This window comes from Bos mutus, chromosome 17 (assembly GCF_027580195.1).
Source record: "Bos mutus isolate GX-2022 chromosome 17, NWIPB_WYAK_1.1, whole genome shotgun sequence".
NCBI lineage: Eukaryota > Metazoa > Chordata > Mammalia > Artiodactyla > Bovidae > Bos > Bos mutus.
Window position 1 is genome coordinate 65,612,903 of NC_091633.1, and position 23,178 is coordinate 65,636,080.

Here is a 23,178-nt window from a genome sequence, read left to right on the forward strand (position 1 = left end):
TAGAGGACTTCCAGAGGAGTTTGTAGGTTGAAACACTATCACACCCAGGAACTTTATTAACTGGAGCTGTAAGTTAACTCTTTTTTTCAGAGAGAGGTAGTGGGGGACAGCCCCCTGTAAAGTCAGAGGTGTAGGTGAGAGCACAAAGCAGAAAGTAGGCAGACTCTGGTTTTGGGGGTAGATGCTCGAGAATTTCCAGGAGGACTCCTGAGGCTTGATCCCGCCTTTGCATATGCCAAGCCTCCTTCCTCATGACCTTTGCCACGGACGGAGTTCCTCATGCTGGCTCCTGGCAGTGATAGACTTCCAGTTGAGCTATTCCAGATCCTGAAAGATTATGCTGTGAAAGTGCTGCACTCAATATGCAATATGCGCTCCATATGCAGTATGCCGGCTCCCAGCAGGAGTCCCTTACTTGGCTGCATGATCTTAGCTGCTGCAGGCACCATCTTGGGTTTTCTCTGGGGCCTGCAGGGTCTTTTAGGTGTGGTGTGTGGGATCTAGTTCCCTGAAAGTGAAAGTGAAATGCGCTCAGTTGTGTCCAACTCTTTTCGACCCTGTGTACTGTAAAGTCCATGGAATTTTCCAGGCCAGAATACTGGAGTGGGTAGCCTGTTCCTTCTCCAGGGTATCTTCCCAACCCAGGGATCGAACAGGTTTCCCGCATTGCAGCCGGATTCTTTACCAACTGAGCTATCAGGGACCAGGGATCAAACCAGCTGCCCCCTGCACTGGGAGCAGGGAGTTGTCACGGCCAGACCACCAGGGAAGTCCCTGTAATACTTTTATAATCAGGACAAGCAGCTCTTCTAGACTATAATTAGAAGTGTATAAAAAATTTTAGATCATTAAAAACAACCAATTACATGTAGTCTAAGAATGAAGCTTGCCTGATTTTCAGTCTCTGCAGGACTCTTCCTCACTCAGCTGAGGCCACTCACACATTTGTTTATTCATCAATAAAATGCTATCAGACCAGGGCTGACAGACAGACACACAACTCCAGAAGGACCACTTCACACAGAGTACAGTGAATTGAACATTGTCAGTTGCGGACACTTAGGCACTAAGCAGGTGCTGCTTCGGGCAGTTTGTAAGCCTTGGAGGTAAAAGAGAAAACAAGGCATTGTGTTACAATTAGAAATGTAGTTATCTGGCTCCCCTGCTGCTGCTAAGTTGCTTCAGTCGTGTCCGACTCTTGTGCGACCCCATGGACTGCAGCCTACCAGGCTCCTCCGTCCATGGGATTTTTCAGGCAAGAGTACTGGAGTGGGGTGCCACTGCCTTGTCCAATCTGTCTCCCCTAGTATGATGTAAATCCTGTGAGGCCAGGAACCACACAGACTTAGATAAATGAGATTTAGGAAGGAGGTGATCACTAAGAAGTGTACCCAAGCAGAGAAGGGGTACAGTCAAGGAAGAAGGTTCCCATCAGAGCAAAGAGTAAATGAGAAGGCAAGAGAGGATTGTGTTTGACCAGTTCTGTTTGTCTAGGAAAGAGAACAGGAGTAAGACAGTGGAGAGACACCCATCCTGGAGAGATTTATGAGTTTCAAGAAAGACTTTGGATTTAACCCTAAAGGCCAGGAGAACAAAGAGTTTTAAGGAAAGAGTGGCTTTATGAGATTTGTGCATTCCTAAAGCAAACACTGGATAAGAGGCAGGGTCTGACTGAAGGCAGGGGAAGTTGTTTAGATAATACAGCCCAAAACTAGGGGCTCATTATCTGTGGTCAGTAGTAGGTTGAAGTTGGATAGGAAAATAAATCTTTATTTTTACTTAGTGTTTACTGAAATTTAGGAATCCCTCACGCAAATCCATGAAGTGTTCCATATTTTGAGGGGCCTTCCCTGGTGGCTGAGTAGTAAAGAACCTGCCTGCAATGCAGGAGACCAGGTTATATCCCTGGTTTGGGAAGATGCCCTGGAGGAGGGCACGGCAACCCACTCCAGTATTCTTGCCTGGAGAATCCCCATAGACAGAGGAGCCTGGCGGGCTGCAGTCCACAGGGTCACAGAGTCAGACACGACTTTGCGACTGAACCACCATCAGTTATAAATGTGGGCAATAAACCACAGTACTATTAAATGCGTGTTTCTAAAACAGACAGAAATCAGATATTTTCACAATACATTCCTGTTACTGCAGCTATCGCAGACTTTATCCTCATTGCTACTGTGAAATTATAGTAGTTATTACACCCACAGCTACAACTTATTATTAATAGGTTAATAAATACGTTTGCACTTTCATTTTTAAGTATTCTGATAACTGCACTGTAATTTAACAGTTTCCTTCTTTATACATTTACAATATTACTCTTGAGAAGGGTTCATTGGCTTTACCAGATGGACAAAGTGAGCTGTGGCACAAAAAAGGCTTAAAATCCCTGCTCAGGGTCTAGTTCTACCGAAACACCTTTGACAGAAGCACCAGCTCCTCTCCCTGACCTTGACCTACTTGCCCAATCTCTTCTGGTTTAACAGCTGGTTCTTTTCTCCACCCTCAGACTAACTCCCTTCAGATTTTACCTCAGGACTCCCTGCACCTACCCTCCCTTCTCCAATCAAGTGTCCCTTCTATATACTTAAAAAAAAAAACTTATTATTTATTCCTTGATAAGAAATCCTGTTGAATTCTGTGTTACTTGGATCACAAGAAAGCAATTTTTAAAAACGTACGTTTGAGATTGTTGGGTCAACAAAAAGCACAGTTAAAGGAATCCAGAATTTCTAGTTACCTTCCATTGGTACTTGAGATTAATATTTAAGATAAATGTGTTAACTGTTTCTAAGTAATTCTGTAATATTACCAAGGACCTTGGAAACTAAAGAAATCTTTCAAAAGTTCAAGAGCCTCTGAAAGGTTAGATTATTTTAGACCAAACGTGATCTGGTCTTTCCTATCAAAGCACTTGTGAGCTAGTGGTTCCTGTCACATTTTAATATAAAGCAGCTTAGCATTCAGATGGGCTCTCCATATACTCTTCTGACAGCCTGTTTTTACCCCAAACATAGGACTTGCAGGTGGACGCAGCATCCCAAAATCTAACACTTGAGGTTTTAAATAACACAAGTGGCCGTGAATCTCCAGGACATGTAGTAATTTGTCAGTCTGCTGAGGCATGAAATAGGATTGGAGTCGCTGAGCCAGTCAGGGGCCTGGCTACCCAGGGTCCACGCTGCCACATGATGTTTTTTTATGTGCACAGCAAATCTCTAAGTGAAGTCCTGTCATCCCCATTTTACAGATGAAGAGTTTGATGAAAAGTTCAAGTAAAATTAGAGGATCTGGAGATTTTCCAAGGTCCTTAGTCCTCTTTAAAGCTCCAGGAGTTGGTGATGGACAGGGAAGCCTAGCGTGCCGCAGTCCATGCGGACGCTAACAGTCAGACACAATTGAGAGACTGAACTGACTGAACTGAGACTATATTGATTCTGACTCAAGGAGTGAGCTCCCTGAAGGCAAGGAATTTGTCTTTAATCTTGGCTCCTCAGGGCATATACTGGGTCTGACAACAGTAGGTGCTCAATAAATGGCTTCTAGATTAAATTCTAAAGAACTCTGCCTTCCCTCATAAAAAGGGAATTTCCTGGAGATTATGGCCTCCATCTTGATCCCGTGAATTCCCAGCTTCTAGGAAAGTACCTGTCTCATAAAAATTAAAGTATTTATCGAGCTTCCCTGGTGGCTCAGTGGTAAAGAATCCACCTACCAACGCAGGGACACAGGTTTGATCCCTGGTCCAGGAAGATCCCGCATGCTGTGAAACAACTAAGCCTGTGCACCACGGCTGCCAAGCCAGCACTCTAGAGTCGGTGAGCCACAACCACTGAGGCGCGCACACCTGGAGTCCCACAGTGGGAGAGACCGCTGCAGCGAGAGGGCTGTGCGCCCCCGCGGAGAGCAGCCTCCACTCCGAGAGGGCTGTGCGCCACCGCGGAGAGCAGCCTCCACTCTCGGAACTGAAGAAGGCCTCACACAGCAACAAAGATCCAGCACAGCCAACAATAAAATAAAATATTTTTTAACTAAAAATACTTATTAATTGATTAACTTTGTGTTTGGCACCTGACATACACTTTGTTTTAGAAGGTTTTCCGTAAATGTCTGAACATCAAAATAAGGTATGAAAGTATAAAAAAGCCCAATTTTATAGATAATTAGCAATTCTTTTAAGTTTTCACTGTTTCTATTCTTTGGAGTAACTTGACTATCAGCCCCCTTCATTATTATAGGGAGTTTTTACTTATAAAATATTAGGAGAGAAATCTGTATTTTGTTTTGACTATTGATCATCAGTACATGTATGACTGGTACACACAAATAATGGTACTTTTTTTTTGTAAAATCAGGTGTTAGGGGCTTGCCTGGTGGCTCAGGCAGTAAAGAATCTGCCTGCAATGTAGGAGACGCAGGTTTGACACCTGGGTCAGGAAGATCTCCTGGAAAAGGGAATGGCTACCCACTCCAGTATTCCCATGGGCAGAGGAGTCTGAGCCTGGCGGGCTACAGTCCAAGGGGTCACAGAGAATCAGACACAACTGAGCAACTAACACAAGTGTACTTTTTTTTGTAAAATCAAAGTACTACTTTATTAAATGAGTTATTTTGCACAATATGAACATCAGTATAAGTACAATTGTAAAAATTTTTTATAACAAGGATGGACTGATTTTTAGATTTCCAAATCAGACCCAACTGTACATTTACACAGAATTGTCTTTGCTCGAAGCCCCACAAGAAATAGCATAAAAATGAGCGTTTCTGTAGCCCCCCTTATTTTTGCTGATCAACAGTTTGTTAAAAAAAAGCTGCAGGTTTGTTACCGAAGGTCTGCGATCATAGAAGAGTCGAAGGTGTCACAGATTCACCTATAAACAACTTTATGCCTGAACATCTAATGCAACATCTAGCAGCTGATTCTGGAGAAGTGGGGTCGGGATGCTTGCTCTCCAAGGGCTGCTTGAAGGCCTTAGGGTTTGGCATCTGTGTCCTACAGACAGTGCAGGCATACACCAAGGTGGCTTTGGGCAGCCTTTTGCCCGTGTCCTTGTTTGTCTCCTTTGTCCAGATTGCCTTTTGGCAGTTTCCTGCCGAGACTGAATCTTCAGTTGTCCAGCAGCCATGTCTTCCCACCCTGGCCTCCTCCCTTCTGCCCCTACCCGCTTGTACACCAGACCCTCTTCCAGTCACGCCAAGGGTACTTTTACATAATCATATTTTCTTCAAGTTCAAATAGAGTAAAAATAATATTTGATTTCTCAATTTCTTCAGATATACTTCATCTTACAGAATGAAAAAAAAATTGAGGCTGAAATAAATATGGGGTGCTAGGTGGAGGGAAGTTTCAAGAGGAAGGGGACATATGGATGAAAGTGTTGGGAATGGTACTGGCACAAAAACAGAAATATAGATCAATGGAACAAGATAGAAAGCCCAGAGATAAAACCAGGCACCTATGGGCACCTTATCTTTGACAAAGAAAGCAAGAAAATACAATGGAGAAAACAGTCTCTTCAGTAAGTGGTGCTGGGAAAACTGAACAGCTACATGTAAAAGAATGAAACTAGAACACTTTCTGACACCATACACAAAAATAAACTCAAAATGGATTAAAGATCTAAATGTAAGACTAGAAACTATGAAACTCTTATAGGAAAGCATAGGCAGAACACTCTCTGACATAAATCACAGCAAGATCCTCTGTGACCCACCTCCTAGAGTAATGGAAATAAAAACAAAAATAAACAAGTTTGGCCTAGTTAAACTTAAAAGCTTTTGCACAACAAAGGAAAGTATAAACAAGATAACACTCAGAATGGGAGAAAATAGTAGCAAATGAGACAATTGACAAAGGATTAATTTCCAAAATATACAAGCAGCTTATGCAACTGGATAAACAAACAATCCAATCAAAACATGAGCAAAAGACCTAAACACACATTTCCTCAAAGAAGACATACAAATGACTAATAAACACATGAAAAATGTTCAACACAGCTCACTGCTGCTGCTGCTGCTGCTAAGTCGCTTCAGTCATATCCAACTTTGTGCGACCCCATAGATTGCAGCCCACCAGGCTTCCCCGTTGCTGGGATTCTCCAGGCAAGAATACTGGAGTGGGTTGCCATTTCCTTCTCCAAAACGCAAATCAAAACTACAATGAGATTATCACCTCACATCAGTCAGAATGCCCATCATCAAATAATCTACAAGCAATACATGCTGGAGAGGGTGTGGAGAAAAAGAGAACCCTCTTACACTGTTGGTAGGAATGTAAATTGATACAGCCACCATGGAAGATATTATGGAGATTCCTTAAAAAACTAGGAATAAAACTACCATATGATCCAACAATCCCAATGCTGGGCATACACGCTGAGAAAACCATAATTGAAAAAGAGCCAATGTTCATTGCAGCACTGTTTGCAATAGCTAGGAGATGGAGCAACGGAGATGTCCATTGACAGATGAATGGATAAAGAAGCTGTGGTACATATGCTCAAGGAATATGACTCAGCCATCAACAGGAATGCATTTGAGTCAGTGCTAATGAGGTGGATGACCTGGGGCCTATTATATAGAGTGAAGGAAGTCAGGAAGAGAAAGCCAAATATGTCTGTGGAGATGCAGTAGAGATGCAGACATGGAGACCAGACTTACGGACACGGGCTGGGGGCGGTAAGAAGGAGAGGGTGGGACAAATGGAGGGAATAGCCTGGAAACATATACACTAAAATATACAAAATGCATAGCCATTAAGAATTTGCTGTGTGACTCAGGGCAGTCAAACTGGGGCCCTGTGATGACCTCGGGGGTGGGATGGGGTGGGAGGTGGGAGGGAGGCTCCAAAGGGAGAGGACATACGGGCACCGTGGCTGATCCATGTTGATGTATGGCAGACCCCAACACAATATTGTAATTATCCTTCAATTAAAAGTGAATAAATTTTTAAAAAAGTGTTGAGCTTCCCAAGGCTGATTCATGTTGATATATGGCAGAAACTAACACAATACTGTAAAGCAACTATCCTCCAGTTAAAAATAAAAAATGAAAAAAAAAAAAAGAGAGAAATATAATGGGGAAACTCTTAATATAAACTTTATGATGTTAAACTGTAGCATTTACTTTAGGTTTAAGATTTGTTCTTCAGAGGGATGAAATTTTATGCTAATAGTAAGTCAAAGAAAAAAAAATACACATTTTTCAATATCTCAAATGTGTTAAGCACAAAAAGGGTCCTATCTCACAATGCTTCCTTCCTGAGGGATCCAGAAATAGACACGTAAAATCCAAATGTGAAATGTACAAATGTCTGCTTAGCTCCTGCCCTTTTCCCTCATTAGCTTCAGCTGGACTGAACTTGCTCAGTCACTAATGACTGTGTGGCCCACGTATAAATTTAGAAGCCACCTTGCAGAAGCATTTGTCTTTGCCTCTAAGTGTGGGTTTCAGTAAGCACGTCAGTTACTGTTTCTTAAATATCACGAAAGCACCAGTTTGTAAAATTAATCACCTTCACTTTAAAAAAAACTAATGAATTTTCATGTGGTGAGAGATGACAAAAACATTGCTACTATTTTTCATATGTCATATAATCAAAGTAAATTTACCAATGATTGTTTAAACAATTTATACATAATGTATGGATAAAATATAATGAAGGGAAAACAGTTCTCAGTTCATCTTTGTGAAATCTGGGGATATGTTGACAAATGAGAACATTTTACTGAGTCCTAATACGTCCTGAGTCTACACCTAAGTGGTGTGACCAAAATCATCTCCCCACCAGTGGTCTTCCACATCTAAAAAGCCAACAGTGGGATCAGCCATTAAAGGTTTTCTTAGCAGGTTAACAGTTGAACTGTAAGTCACTCTGTTAATTTGCTCTGTAAATTCACTCCTCCTCATGTCATGTAGAGGAAACCATGGCTCTTAAAAGTGGCACACGGAGTGCTAATTTTTCTTCCTCTCTTCCTCTCTGTTTTTGGCTGTGCTGTGTGGCATGCAGAATCTTTGCTTCCCGACAGGGATTGAATCCATGCCCCCTGCAGTGAAAGTGCAGAGCCCTAACCACTGGATTGCCAGGGAATTCCCATAACAGCTACTTTTTTAATTGAGAGCAAGTTCTGCTAGAGAAAAAACACCCACCTTCTGATATATCAAAGTATCCAGGAATGACCACTCCACCATCTTTCTCATTAGCTAGTTTCGATCCCAAGGAATAGCAACGTTGAGTTGGAAAAGAGGTAAAGAGATTAGGCAAATAGTGTCAGTCAAACCTCACACATATTTCTTGATAAGTGATGATGATGCTAAAAGACAAATCCCAAAGTTCACACCTAAAGCATGAAAGAGGCAAAAATTTAGCTCAGATCTAAGATATATTACAGTATTGTCTTATAAATAAGTTAAGAAGATATTTCCTAAATTTCTGAGTTAGGGTAGCAGATCAAAGGCATTTATTTCACTCTCCTCCCCAAATAACAGCACAGGTAAAGAAGTATAGAAAAAACAGACTGAAGCATCAAAATTTTGGAAGCTGACAACAAAATAGACCATTGATACTGGCTTAGATCCAAGAACCCTGAGTCCCAGAACATCAGTTGAAAACCAACTCCATTTACTCTACAGGATCTTCAGAAGACATGGAAGCAGCAGCGTCAAGAGCCTCTGAAACCTGCAGACAGGAAGCTGAAGATAAGACCAGTTTGGGGCTTCCTTGCTGGTCCAGGGCTTGGGAATCCGCCTGCCAGTGCAGGGGACACGGGTTCCATCCCTGGGACAGGAAGATCTCACACGCTGTGGGGCAACGAAGCCTGCGCACCACAACTACCCAGCCAGGGCTCTGGAGTCCATGAACCACAGCTACTGAAGACCACGTGCCCAGCTCTGTGCCCCCGCAAGAGAAGCCGCCGCAACCGGAAGCCTGCTCACGGCGATGAAAGAGCAGCCCTCCATTGGCCACAGCTGGAGACAGCCCGGGAGCAAACGGTGAAGGCACAGCGCGGCCATAAATAAAGAAATCTTTACAAAAGGAAGGAAAAAGGGCAGTCTGACTTTCCCTTTTCTGTTGGGGAACAACTGTTCCTCCTCAAGCCAGGTGATCGATCAGACATTTATTCTCTGAAGAAAGTAAAAACGGAAGGTCTCTAGACTATGAAAGTGCCCGGTGCAGTTGAGGGGGTAGGTCTGGTACCCGACACGTGGACTTATCATCTGTATGCAAATTGAATGCTGACTGCAGAGGCCCCCAGGCCTCTTCCCTCCCTTAGTGCCGAGAACATTAGCAACCAGGCGCTCAGCCACTTAGCATGAGATTCCACCTCTCTTTCCAGGTGGATCGAACCTGAGTTAGACTCGCTCATAAGGTCACCCTACAGAAAACTGTAGTCACTAAGCCCAACATTCAGCATATGCAATGAGTTCTTTTAGTCCCTCATGCTTAATCATGGGGTTACAACGTCAAGGAATACCAGTCATTGAGGAAATCTAACGTGAAAGATACAGACAAATAGAATCAACAACAAATCCCCACGATCTACGGGAATTAAATACAAGGAGAAGAAAACTTTAAAAAGAAAAAAAGTCATTAATATCTTTTAGAGTTAATTTAAAAAAAATATGTGCTGTGTGCTTAGTCGTGTCCCACTCTCTGTGACCCCATGGACTGCAGTTTGCCAGGGTCCTCTGTCCATGGGATTTCCCAGGCAAGAATACTGGAGTGGGTAGCCACATCCTCCTCCAGGGGAATCTTCCTGACCCAGGGATTGAACCAGCGTTTCCTGTGTCTCCTGCATTGGCAGGTGGATTCTGTACTGGCTGAGCATCCGTGAAACAAGAGCAGGATGACATGTAACAGGAATTCTCAAAGAATAAACAAAGAGTTCTTGGGAATTAAAGTTTGGCTTAGAGGATAAAGTTGAAGAAAGCATCCATAAAGGTAGAACAGAAGAAGGGGAGAGGATACAAAATAAGAGGGAAAAAAAAAAAAAAAGATGATAAAACCGCAGAAAAAGTAGAACAAAGAAAATCATCAAAATTATTCAGAAAAATTATGAGAATGTAAGGACTTACATTTCCAGATTAAAAGAACCCAATAAAAACAGTTGAAGATAGAATCTGTTGAGGATAGAATCTTGAATCAATCTTCGTAACAAGTCACTTGTGAAATTTCAGAACACCTGGACAAAAAAACAATTCCAGTAGCTCTCAGGGAAAAAAATAAACAGGCTGATTACACACAAAGGATAAAGAAAAGCAACAGCTTTGGACTCCTTCACAGCAGCACTGAAAGCAAGAAGACAGGCTTTCTATAACCAAGAGAAATACATTCAAAACTCTTAGAAGCCAACACAATATTGTAAAGCAATAATCCTTCAATTAAAAACAAATTTTTTTAAAGAAATACATTCAAAATTTTGTACAAAAAGATTTCCAACCTAAAATCCTATCCTCAGAAATTATCAATCAAGAATGTGGATTGAAAATGGTATTTTCAGACATTCAAGATCTCAATTTATTTCCCATTTATCTTTCCTTAAGATGCTTCACCAATATGAGAGAATTAACCCAGAAAGAGAAAGACATGTAATACAGGGAATCCCAGGTGATAGCTGTGTCCCACACACGGGGGCAACCAGTCCAGGCAGAGCGGTATGACCCAAGATCAGGCGCGGTCAGCACCACCAACATCCTCTGCCCTTACACACTCTGTTAGCCTGAGGATGCCTGTGCGAGCCTGACCCAGGCTCTTATCTGTGTCTTATCTGGATGTCTCTTAAGTAGGCCATAGGAGTTACAAGTAGAAACTACAGAGAAGCACTTCCTGTCAGGCCAAACTTTAGCTCTATGACCCGTATCTGGTCCACACCACATCCGTGTCAGATGGGTGAATTGTATCAAGCTATCTGTTTTCCAGAATTTTCTACAGACAGAGGAAGTCTCTTGTAAACCTTCAGAAGAGCTGAAGCTAGACTATGATACAGAGACTCTGTTCAATGTTTTTCTGGTATTTTTCAACAAGTGATGACAATATTGCCTTTTCTTTATGCAATTAGGTTTGTGATCGCTACTCTGGTTTTCAACTTTCCTGGTGGCTCAGATGGTACAGCATCTGCCTGCAATGCAGCAGACCGGGGTTCAATCCCTCGGTTGGGAAGATCCTCTGGAGAAGGAAATGGCAGCCCACTCCAGTATTCTTGCCTGGAAAATTCCATGGACTAGGGAGGCTGGTACGCTACAGTCCATGGGGTTGCAAAGAGTCGGACACGACTGAGCGACTTCACTTCACTCTGGTTTTCAAAACTAAATTTTGTGTGTATATATATATATATATGGTAATTTTTATTTTTGCTGTGCCACACAGCTTGTGGGATCTTAATTCCCTGACCAGGGATTGCACCCGGGAACTTGGCAGTGAAAGCATGGAGTCCTAACCCTGGACTGCCAGGGAATTCCCTAAATAATGTGTTCTTTAGGGATAGATATACAAATGATGGGGCTTTGGGGAAAGCAAAGGAATGGTGGAGACAAAATCAAAAGGATAGTTGTCTCTGAGGAGAAAGCAGGAGACGGGTGGGCAGTGGCACACAGAGGGCTGGTGCCGGCAATGCTCTTTCCTCACCCAGGCGGTGGGCCCACAAGTGTATCACGATTACTTAAAACTATGCATATATGAGGTTCATACAGTGTTCCAAATAAACAAAATAGGCATTTTAATAAAAATTATTTAACTGCATTTAATGCAAAGGTGCTTCTATTTTATTACCAACTTTGATTTCAGATCTAATCAAATTCAAAGTGTTTATAAAACTTCATCTCTCTCAGTGCAATTATTTGCTTCAAATAAAAACATTTAGAAAAAACAACCCTCATCTCTTCTATACTCATGGAATATTCTATTCAAAAGGAAGTCACATAAAATAATACTGGTGCTATGTAGAAAACAGAGAGCAATTTCCTTTCAAATAAGCATAATGCAACATGCTTTTGCACTGTGTGAATTTTCTTGGCCCCTGACGTCAATTTACTTGGTAATATTATAAATATAAAAAATTAGGAATATTTTCTCAATGTTTTTGCTAACTCTATAAGCAATTCAAATATAATACATATTTAATTAGATAATATATTTAAAGTATATTAAAAACCAGAAGATCTAATATGGCCACTAGTTGACCAATCTCAAATACAATTTACCCTTCTTAAAATACAGTGTTCATAAATTATTTATTAAATAATTAAATCAATTTGGTAATCTTAAGTGAATTTGCTTACCTTTGGTTTTGAGACTAGCTGGTAAAGTACAGTGATATTTTGATGTCCCTGTTTTGGATTTTGGTAAATCAATTTGGTAATCTTAAGTGAATTTCCTTACCTTTGGTTTTGAAACTAGCTGGTAAAGTACAGTGATATTTTGATGTCCCTGTTTTGGATTTTGGTTTATTTTCAATCTCTGAATATTGCTGAGGTCAGGTAAAGGAATTTTTACACAGGTTTATAAAACACAAATATGTTTCTAGTTTGGCTAAATATAAACTGCAGTTAAGAAGATTCTAATTTTCTTCTGGACCCACTGCCTCAGGCAAATATCTACTTTTACCTATGCCCAGAGGTTCTCAGTGCTCATTAAAACTGCAATTAACCCTCTACCTGAAAATTGCTAATTATATATATTTTTTTCTAAAATACACTACAATTGTAAGATAACGATGATCCTATATGCAAGGCAGCAAGAGACAGAGAAGTAAAGAACAGACCTTGGGACTCTGTGGGAGAAGGCGAGGGTGGGATGATTTGAGAGAATAGCACTGAAACATGTATATTACCATATGTGAAACAGATGACCAGTGCAAGTTCCATGCATGAAACAGGGCACTCAAAACCGGTGCTCTGGGCCAACCCAGAGGGATGGGGTGAGGAGGGAGGTGGGAGGGGGTTCAGGATGGGGGGACACATGTGCACCTGTGCTGATTCATGTCAATGCATGGCAAAAACCATCACAATATTGTAAAGTAATTATCCTCCAAGTAAAACTAATTAATTAATTACAAAAATAAAATGTACTACAATTGTAATCAATTGTTAATCTAAAACTAAAGCTAAGTCATTTGCTCTAGTTATGAGTAGCCTCAGTACTATCCATATAAAAGTTCTTACTATAAAAAGTGAGGTCTCAAATTTAAAAAAAAAAAAAAAAAAGGGACTTCCTGGTGGTCCAGTGGCTAAGACTCTGAGCTCCCAGTGCAGGGGGCCCAGGTTCGATCCCTGGTCAGGGAGCTAGATCCCACATGCTACAACTAAGACCCAGAGCAGCCAAATAAATAAATTAAATTAAAAAAAAAAAAAGTGAGGTCTTGCTAATTAAGCACTTAATTAAACAAAATTTTATTAGTACTTACTGCGTGTGACGCACTGTATTCGGTACATTAGAAGCAGTAAAACACTGTACTGGGTACAGCAGATAAAACAGAGAAAAATTTCTGACCATGGGAGCTTATATTCTAGTGCGGGGGGCTGATGATAAAAAGTATAGGTACACTATATGGCATAATATAGTAAGGCAAGAGGGAACGTAGAGGAAAATACAGTAGACAGGAAATGTGTGTGTCATGACAACTGAGGTTTTTACTGTTTTTTTTTGGGGGGGTGCACTGTGCTAGGTCTTTGAGCCATGGGCTCTCTCTATTTGCAGCGAGCAGGGTCTGTTCTCTGGACGTACATTCTCTTTTTGCAGAGCACAAGGTCCAAGGCACGCAGTCTTCAGCAGTGGCAGCTCACGGGCTTAGTTGCTCCATGGCATGTGCGATCTCCCTGGACCAGGGGTTGAACCCGTGTCCCCTGAATTGCAAGGCAAGTTCTTAACCACTGGACACCAGGGAAGCCCACAATTGCAGTTTTAAACAGCATGAAATGGCATAATTAAGGAAGACGGGAAAGACTAGAGATCTCTTCAAGAAAATTAGAGATACCAAGGGAGCATTTCATGCAAAGAGGGGCTCGATAAAGGACAGAAATGGTATGGACCTAACAGAAGCAGAAGATATTAAGAAGAGGTGGCAAGAATACACAGAAGGACTGTACAAAAAAGATCTTCAAGACCAAGATAATCACGATGGTGTGATCACTCACCTAGAGCCAGACATCCTGGAATGGGAAGTCAAGTGGGCCTTAGAAAGCATCACTACGAACAAAGCTAGTGGAGGTGATAGAATTTCAGTTGAGCTATTCCAAATCCTGAAAGATGATGCTGTGAAAGTGCTGCACTCAATATGCCAGCAAATTGGGAAAACTCAGCAGTGGCCACAGGACTGGAAAAGGTCAGTTTTCATTCTAATCCCAAAGAAAGGCAATGCCAAAGAATACTCAAACTACTGCACAATTGCACTCATCTCACATGCTAGTAAAGTAATGCTCAAAATTCTCCAAGCCAGGCTTCAACAATATGTGAACCGTGAACTTCCTGATGTTCAAGCTGGTTTTAGAAAAGGCAGGGGAACCAGAGACCAAACTGCCAACATCCGCTGGATCATCAAAAAAGCAAGAGAGTCCCAGAAAAACATCTATTTCTGCTTTATTGACTATGCCAAAGCCTTTGACTGTGTGGATCACAATAAACTGTAGAAAATTCTGAAAGAGATGGCAATACCAGACCACCTGACCTGCCTCTTGAGAAATTTGTATGCAGGTCAGGAAGCAACAGTTAAAACTGGACATGGAACAACAGACTGGTTCCAAATAGGAAAAGAAGTATGTCAAGGCTGTATATTGTTACCCTGCTTATTTAACTTCTATGCAGAGTACATCATGAGAAATGCTGGGCTGGAAGAAGCACAAGCTGGAATTAAGATTGCCGGGAGAAATCTCAATGACCTCAGATATGCAGATGACACCACCCTTGTGGCAGAAAGTGAAGAGGAACTAAAAAGCCTCTTGATGAAAATGAAAGAGGAGAGTGAAAAAAGTTGAAAAGCTGGCTTAAAACTCAACATTCAGAAAACGAAGATCATGGCATCTAGTCCCATCAGTTCATGGGAAATAGATGGGGAAACAGTGGAAACAGTGTCAGACTTTATTTTGGGAGGCTCCAAAATCACTGCAGATGGTGATTGCAGCCATGAAATTAAAAGACGCTTACTCCTTGGAAGGAAAGTTATGACCAACCTAGATAGCATATTGAAAAGCAGAGACATTACTTGGCCGACAAAGGTCCATCTAGTCAAGGCTATGGTTTTTCCAGTAGTCATGTATGGATGTGAGAGTTGGACTGTGAAGAAGGCTGAGAGCCAAAGAATTGATGCTTTTGAACTGTGGTGCTGGAGAAGACTCTTGAGAGTCCCTTGGACTGCAAGGAGATCCAGCCAGTCCATTCTAAAGGAGATCATCCCTGGGTGTTCTTTGGAAGGAAAGATGCTAAAGCTGAAACTCCAGTACTTTGGCCACCTCATGTGAAGAGTTGACTCATTGGAAAAGACTCTGATGCTGGGAGGGATTGGGGGCAGGAGGAAGAGGGGACGACAGAGGATGAGATGGCTGGATGGCATCACTGACTCGATGGACATGAGTCTGAGTGAACTCCGGGAGTTGGTGATGGACAGGGAGGCCTGGCGTGCTGCGATTCATGGGGTCGCAAAGAGTCGGATACGACTGAGCAACTTAACTGAACTAAAGGAAGACCTTACTGAAAAAGTGGTATTTGAGCAAAGTTAGGTGATAAAGACATGAGAGCTGAGATTATCTGGGAGAACAGCATTTTAGGCAGAGACAACAGCAAGGATAAAGCCCTGAGATGGGAGTATGTCCAGTATGTTTGTGGGAAAACAAGGTCAGTGCCCTGGAGTGGAATGAATGAAGACTGTTGTAGATGAGATCAGAAAAACAAGGGGCCAGATCATGTATGGCCTCGTAGGCCACTGTGAGGAGTGTGATGGAAAGCCATTGGAGGATGGATATGGTGGGCATCTTTGTTGTTGCTGTTGAGCACATGAATGAAAAAAATCATTACTTCAATTTCTTTTAGTTTTTATTTAAACTTTTTTTTCTTCCAGTTTTACTGAGATATAATTGACATATAGCACTTGTATAAGTTTAAGGTGTACGGCATAATGATTTGACTTATATTCATTATGAAATTATCACAATAAGTTTAGTGAACTTATTTCATCATCTGAAAGATACAAAACGGAAGAAATAGAAAAAACTTTTTCTTTGTGATGAGAAGTTGGCATTTATTTACTTATTTTTGGCTGTGCTGAGTCTGCATTGCTGGGCAGGCTTTTCTCTGGTCGTGGTTTGGAGATTTCTCATCGCGGTGGCTACTCTTTTTGGGGAGCAATGACTCTAGGGGGCCTAGGCTTCAATAGTTGCTGCACGTGGGCTCTAGGGTGCAGGCTCAGAACATGTGGTATCTTCCCGAATTAGGGATTGAACCTGTGTCTCCTGCACTGGCAGGCGGACTCTACCACTGAGCCACCAGGAAAGCCCTGGCATCTATTTTTAAACAGTCCTTCTGGGGAGTTCCCTGGTGGTCTAGTAGTTAGGATTTACTGCTTTCACTGTATGGCTCAAGTTCATTCCCTACTCAGGGAACTGAGATCTTGAAAGCCACATGTTGTGACAAGAGTCCCTCTGGCTGTAGAATTCAGAATAGGCTGGCTGCTAAGCTGCTAAGTCACTTTAGTCGTGTCCAACTCTGCGTGACCCCATAGACAGCAGCCCACCAGGCTCCCCCGTCCCTGGGATTCTCCAGGGAAGAACACTGGAGTGGGTTGCCATTTCCTTCTCCAATGCATGAAAGGGAAAAGTGAAAGTGAAGTCTCTCAGTCGTGTCTGACCCTTAGCATGGACTGCAGCCTACCAGGCTCCTCTGTCCATGGAATTTTCCAGTCAAGAGTACTGGAGTGGGGTGCCATTGCCTTCTCCGAGGCAGGGCTAAAAGCCAAAGTACGAAAGCCAGGTAGGTAGAAGAATCCAGGCAAGATATGATGATGGCTTTGACCAACAGTGGAAATGGTAAGAAGTAGTCAGATTCTGAATTTATTTTGAAGATAGAGCTGATAGGTTTTAGATGTGCAATACAAAAAAAAAAAAAAAAAGAGCTGAAGCTAATTCTAAAGTGAACTACAGGAGGAATTTAGTTGCCATTACTGAGATGAGGAAGGTCACATTCTATCATGAATATGCACATCTGAGTTTAGAAATCTTTTGAATTTATTTCTAAAAAACATTTCATTAGTTATCAAAAAATAACTTGAATTAGAATGTGACTTTTTTTATTCCTGAGGATCTGGTAAATGAAAGAAACATTCACAATTGTTCTTTAAAAACAGCACTTCTTATATAATTGTTAAGTGCAACTTGCAATCTTTGCGCTAGTTAAGCTGCTTGAGTCTTTGTTGTCTCACTGTGGGTGTTGAAGTAAGTGCTGGTATTGACTCTATAGCACTTTAATTGTAGGAATTATCTCTTAGCCTATCCATCTCCTGATTTTTAATTATCTCTAAAGAAAATTATAGAATTTCCACAATGATTACCCACTGTCCTACGCTGGTAACTCCAAAAACTGTTCATTATGATGTAAATAGGATGAGAATATGTCCTCCACTGCACTTCATAGGGTCTATTTCACAGTGGTGTCCATTTTCATTTTGACAAGATAGTCCAAATCTAAAAATGTACACTCTTTTCTCCTATTTTTATTTCTTGAAAATAAAATTTTTTCTTTTCAGAGCATCACTCTTGACAATGACTACCATGCCTGAATTTTATTCTAGTGTTCTTTAATGGATATGTATTGTTTATTTCTATAAAGTGAATTTTGCTTTGCTTTTAAGATTCTAGAATTCTGATTTTACTGTCATGGTAAATACTGGCTTGTTTTACATTCTTTTTAACCTTAAAATTAATATAGAATCACATGTTAGCACTGATTGAAAATAATCCAATTTGACTTAATGTCTAATTAAGCAGGCACCTTGGCCATTTATTTTAACAATTTCCAGTATCAGAGAGCCCACTACACTACATAGCAGCCCATTGCCATTCTGAAGAGCTCTAATTGCCAAAAAACTCTTTTTCACAAGTAGTTAAAGTTGGCCTTCCTAAACCCTCTATTCATTAATCCCTGGAAGTACAAAAAGCACAAGGGACTTTTATTCTCAGGTCAGCCAGTAACCAGCCATGTGAGGTTAGGACAGAATCATAATCACTCAGAGCTCATCACACCATCTGATCTATAAAACAAAGGGATGGATCTCTTCTAGCTCTTAAGTTCCTTCCAGTAGCTCTGCACAGGATCTTAGGATACCTCAGATAGCATTCCTCCCTAAATTTATGTTTATTCTACCCTAATGACTGGAGTTCACACCATGATTCCTTGTATGAAACAGTTTTTAGCTCCTTCACAATCCTTATCATCCTTCCTTGGATAAGCTCCAGAGTACCTAAAGGTAACACCCAGAACTGAAAAAAAGTGATATTCTGGACATGGTGTGGGTACTGAGTTCCACGTTACTAGTACGCCATTGTCCTTGTAGTGGTTACCTATCCCCACACAACCAGTTACCCCCAAATTGAACAGGTTTAAACAGCAAGAAGTAATGGGACCAGATGCCATGATCTTCGTTTTCTGAATGTTGAGCTTTAAGCCAACTTTTTCACTCTCCTCTTTCACCTTCATCAAGAGGCTTTTTAGTTCCTCTTCACTTTCTGCCATAAGGGTGGTGTCATCTGCATATCTGAGGTTATTGAGATCTCTCCCGGCAATCTTGATTCCAGCTTGTGCTTCTTCCAGCCCAGCATTTCTCATGATGTACTCTGCATATAAGTTAAATAAGCAGGGTGACAATATACAGCCTTGACATACTCCTATTCCTATTTGGAACCAATCTGTTGTTCCATGTCCAGTTCTAACTGTTGCTTCCTGACCTGCATATAGGTTTCTCAAGAGGCAGGTCAAGCAGTCTGGTATTCCCATCTCTTTCAGAATTTTCCACAGTTTATTGGGATCCACACAGTCAAAGGCTTTGGCATAGTCAATAAAGCAGAAATAGATGTTTTTCTGGAACTCTCTTGCTTTTTCCATGATCCAGCAGATATTGGCAATTTGATCTCTGGTTCCTCTGCCTTTTCTAAAACCAGCTTGAACATCTGGAAGTTCACAATTCACGTATTGCTGAAGCCTGGCTTGAAGAATTTTGAGCATTACTTTACTAGCACGATGAGTGCAATTGTGCGGTAGTTTGAGCATTCTTTGGCATTGCCTTTCTTTGGGATTGGAATGAAAACTGACCTTTTCCAGTCCTGTGGCCACTGCTGAATTTTCCAATTTGCTGGCATATTGAGTGCAGCACTTTCACAGCATCATCTTTCAGGATTTGACTGGAATTCCATCACCTCCACTAGCTTTGTTCGTAGTGATGCTTTCTAAGGCCCACTTGACTTCACATTCCAGGATGTCTGGCTCTATGTGAGTGATCACAACATTGTGCTTATCTTGGTCTTGAAGATCTTTTTTGTATGGTCCTTCTGTGTATACTTGCCACCTCTTCTTAATATCTTCTGCTTCTGTTTGGTCCATACCATTTCTGTCCTTTATCGAGCCCATCTTTGCATGAAATGTTCCCTTGGTATCTCTGATTTTCTTGAAGAGTTCTCTAGTCTTTCATGGCAAATAGATGGGGAAACAGTAGAAACAGTGTCAGACTTTATTTTTCTGGGCTCCAAAATCACTGCAGATGGTGATTGCAGCCATGAAATTAAAAGACACATACTCCTTGGAAGGAAAGTTATGACCAACCTAGATAGCATATTCAAAAGCTGAGGCATTACTTTGCCAACAAAGGTCCATCTAGTCAAGGCTATGGTTTTTCCGGTAGTCATGTATGGACGTGAGAGTTGGATTGTAAAGAAAGCTGAGCACCGAAGAATTGATGCTTTTGAATTGTGGTGTTGGAGTAGACTCTTGAGAGTCCCTTGGACTGCAAGGAGATCCAACCAGTCCATTCTATAGAAGATTAGTCCTGGGTGTTCTTTGGAAGGAATGATGCTAAAGCTGAAACTCCAGTACTTTGGCCACCTTATGTGAAGAGTTGACTCATTGGAAAAGACTCTCATGCTGGTAGGGATTGGGGGCAGGAGGAAGAGGGGACGACAGAGGATAAGATGGCTGGATGGCATCACTGACTCGATGGACATGAGTCTGAGTGAACTCCAGGAGTTGGTGATGGACAAGGAGGCCTGGCGTGCTGCGATTCATGGGGTCACAAAGAGTCGGACACGACTGAGTGACTGAACTAAAACAGCAAGAAATATGACCTCACAGGTCAGGAATTCAGAAAGGGTTTAGCTGAATGATTCTGGCTCAGGGTCTCTCGTGAAGTAAAAGTCATTGACCAGTGCTATAGTCATCTTAAGAGTCAACTAAAGGAAAAAAAGAAAGAGAGACTCAACCGAAGGATCTCTTTTAAACTCACTCATGTAGTTGGCAGGTTTAACTTTCTCACAGGATACTGAATAGAGAGCCTCAATTTCTCATTACATCATGTGGGGCTCTCCAAAGAACTGCTTACATCATGATGCGTCATGACCGTTCACTCACCCCAGAGCAAGTGACTGTAGGGAAGGGGAGAGAGAGAGACTGAGAGAGGAGGGGGGAAAGAGAGAGGGGCCACCCTTTCTTTCTTATTATTTTTTTATTCAAAGATGTTTATTGGTTATTTGAAATGTATCAGACAGTTCTCTAGGCATGTGAGATATTAAATCAACAAAACTGACCAGTTCCTTGCCCTTCTTTATAAAATAATCTCAGAGGGAGTATTCCATCACTTCTGCCATATTCATTTGCTAGAATTCAGTCACCAGGGTGCAGCCCAGAGTCACACACAGACATTGAGCATCAGGGGCAGGAGGTGCTGCGGCTCTCCTAGAGGCTGCCTGTTTCAGTTGTGAACACCATCTTTCTACAAATGCAGCCCAAGATCTCATGATGGTTTTGTGCCAAAGGTTCACGCTGATCTTGTCATCAATTGAAACTCAAGTTTCTCTTTGTTTGCTTTACAAAGCCATTGATTTTCTACTTAATCCTTTAAACCCAAGGGCAAGACTTATCTATGATGTTTAATTTGTCTCTAATACATATTTTTAAAAGTTACTTCCTATATATTATAATTTAAGTCCCTATTAGAGGAGGAGGAGGATGCTAAAACAAATTTTTCCAGATTTCAACCAATGTACGAAAGTCACTCTTATGGTGTCACTGTCACTTTTATGGTGTCTCCTGAGGGTAAGGGGGTTAAAGTAGTATTTTGAGTAAATGCAATATCTCATTAAGCCTAAGATTTCTCTTATAAAAGTTGACAAACATTCTTTATTTAATTAATAGAAGATGACCATAAACTATTATATCTGTGTTGGGTCTTCCAGGCCTTTTCAATCTTTGAATAACCAAGCTTTGCAGGAACTGATTAGGAATTCATGTCTGTTCTACTTTCTATTTCTTTGAGTTACTTAAACTTACTATTATTTAAGATTAAAAATATTATTTTTCTAATCCAGCTAAAATAAAATTAATATTAGATATAGTCCCTACTTAGAGATTTTCTTCTACTCTTCTGCTTTCTAAATAAAGAGTTTTAGTGTACAAAGTAAATACACAAATTTAAAATGGCACAGTTAAGAATTGAGACATAGCACATTACATTTTAAGAATCTTTAGTATAAAAAACATATTTAGTGTTATAAATCTTACCTCCAGTTTCTCAATAATTCCTTTTCCTTTTATAGAGTAAAAACCACCTAAAAATAAATATGAATAAAATGACATTTCTTAATGTTGTAGATGTGTAGTACTAGTTTTGCAAAATATGAAATAAGCATCTTTTGAATGGCTATTTTTAGTAGCATAGTACAGTTGTCTACTATAAACTAAGGAAGTGTATTTCGAGTTAAAAATCGCTGACCTGATTCAGAACTCCCATCAAAGTAAAATCATATATGTTTTTGACTAGTGGAGAAAGTGAAAGTGAAAGTTGCTTAGTCATGTCCGACTCTTTGCTACTTACAGTCTATGGAATTCTCCAGGCCAGAATACTGGAGTAGGTAGCCTTTCCCTTCTCCAGGGGATCGTCCCAACCCAGGGATCGAACCCAGGTCTCCCTCATTGCAGCTGGATTCTTTACCAGCTGAGCCACTGGGGAAGCTCAAGAATACTGGAGTGGGTAGCCTATCCCTTCTCCAGCGGATCTTCCCGACCCAGGAATTGAACTGGGTCTCCTGCATTGCAGGTGGATTCTTTACCAAATGAGCTAGTGGAGAAAAAGAGGTTTCAAATTTGTTTCTTTCCTTTCAACAGAAAGAACCATCTTATTAAGATCAGAAGATCCAGGCTGTGTATAGTACTGCCTCTATGGTATGACCTTACATCAGTCATCAATTCCTCTACATCCTGGTTACTGGTCTGTGAAAGGAAGTGGTTGGATCAAGGTTTCTTTCAGCTTTCAAAGCTTCTGATTCTATGGATTTCCTACAGTTCCCAGTCTCTTCTCTGATAATTTCAATTTTAAATTGTAAGAAATTGTAGAGAAGAGAAGCACAGGCAAATTAAGTATGCATCTGGGTGCTTCAGTTCACTTCAGCTCAGTCACTCAGTCATGTCCAACTCTTTGCAACCCCATGGACTGCAGCACACCAGGCCTCCCTATCACCAACTCCCGGAGTTTACTCAAACCCATTTCCATTGAGTCAGTGATGCCATCCAACCATCTCATCCTCTGTCATCTCCTTCTCCTCCCACCTTCAATCTTCCCCAGCATCAGGGTCTTTTCAATGAGTCAGTTCTTCCCACCAGGTGGCCAAAGTATTGGAGTTTCAACTTCAGCATCAGTCCTTCCAGTGAATATTCAGGACTGATTTCCTTTAGGATGGACTGGTTGATCTCCTGGCAATCCAAGGGACTCTCAAGAGTCTTCTCCAACACCACTGTTCAAAAGCATCAATTCTTTGGTGCTCAGCTTTCTTTATAGTCTAACCCTTACATTCATACATGACTACTGGAAAAACCATAACTTTGACTAGATGGACCTTTGTTGGCAAAGTAACATCTCTGCTTTTTAATATGCTGTCTAGGTTGGTCATAACTTTCCTTCCAAGGAGCAAGCGTCTTTTAATTTCATGGCT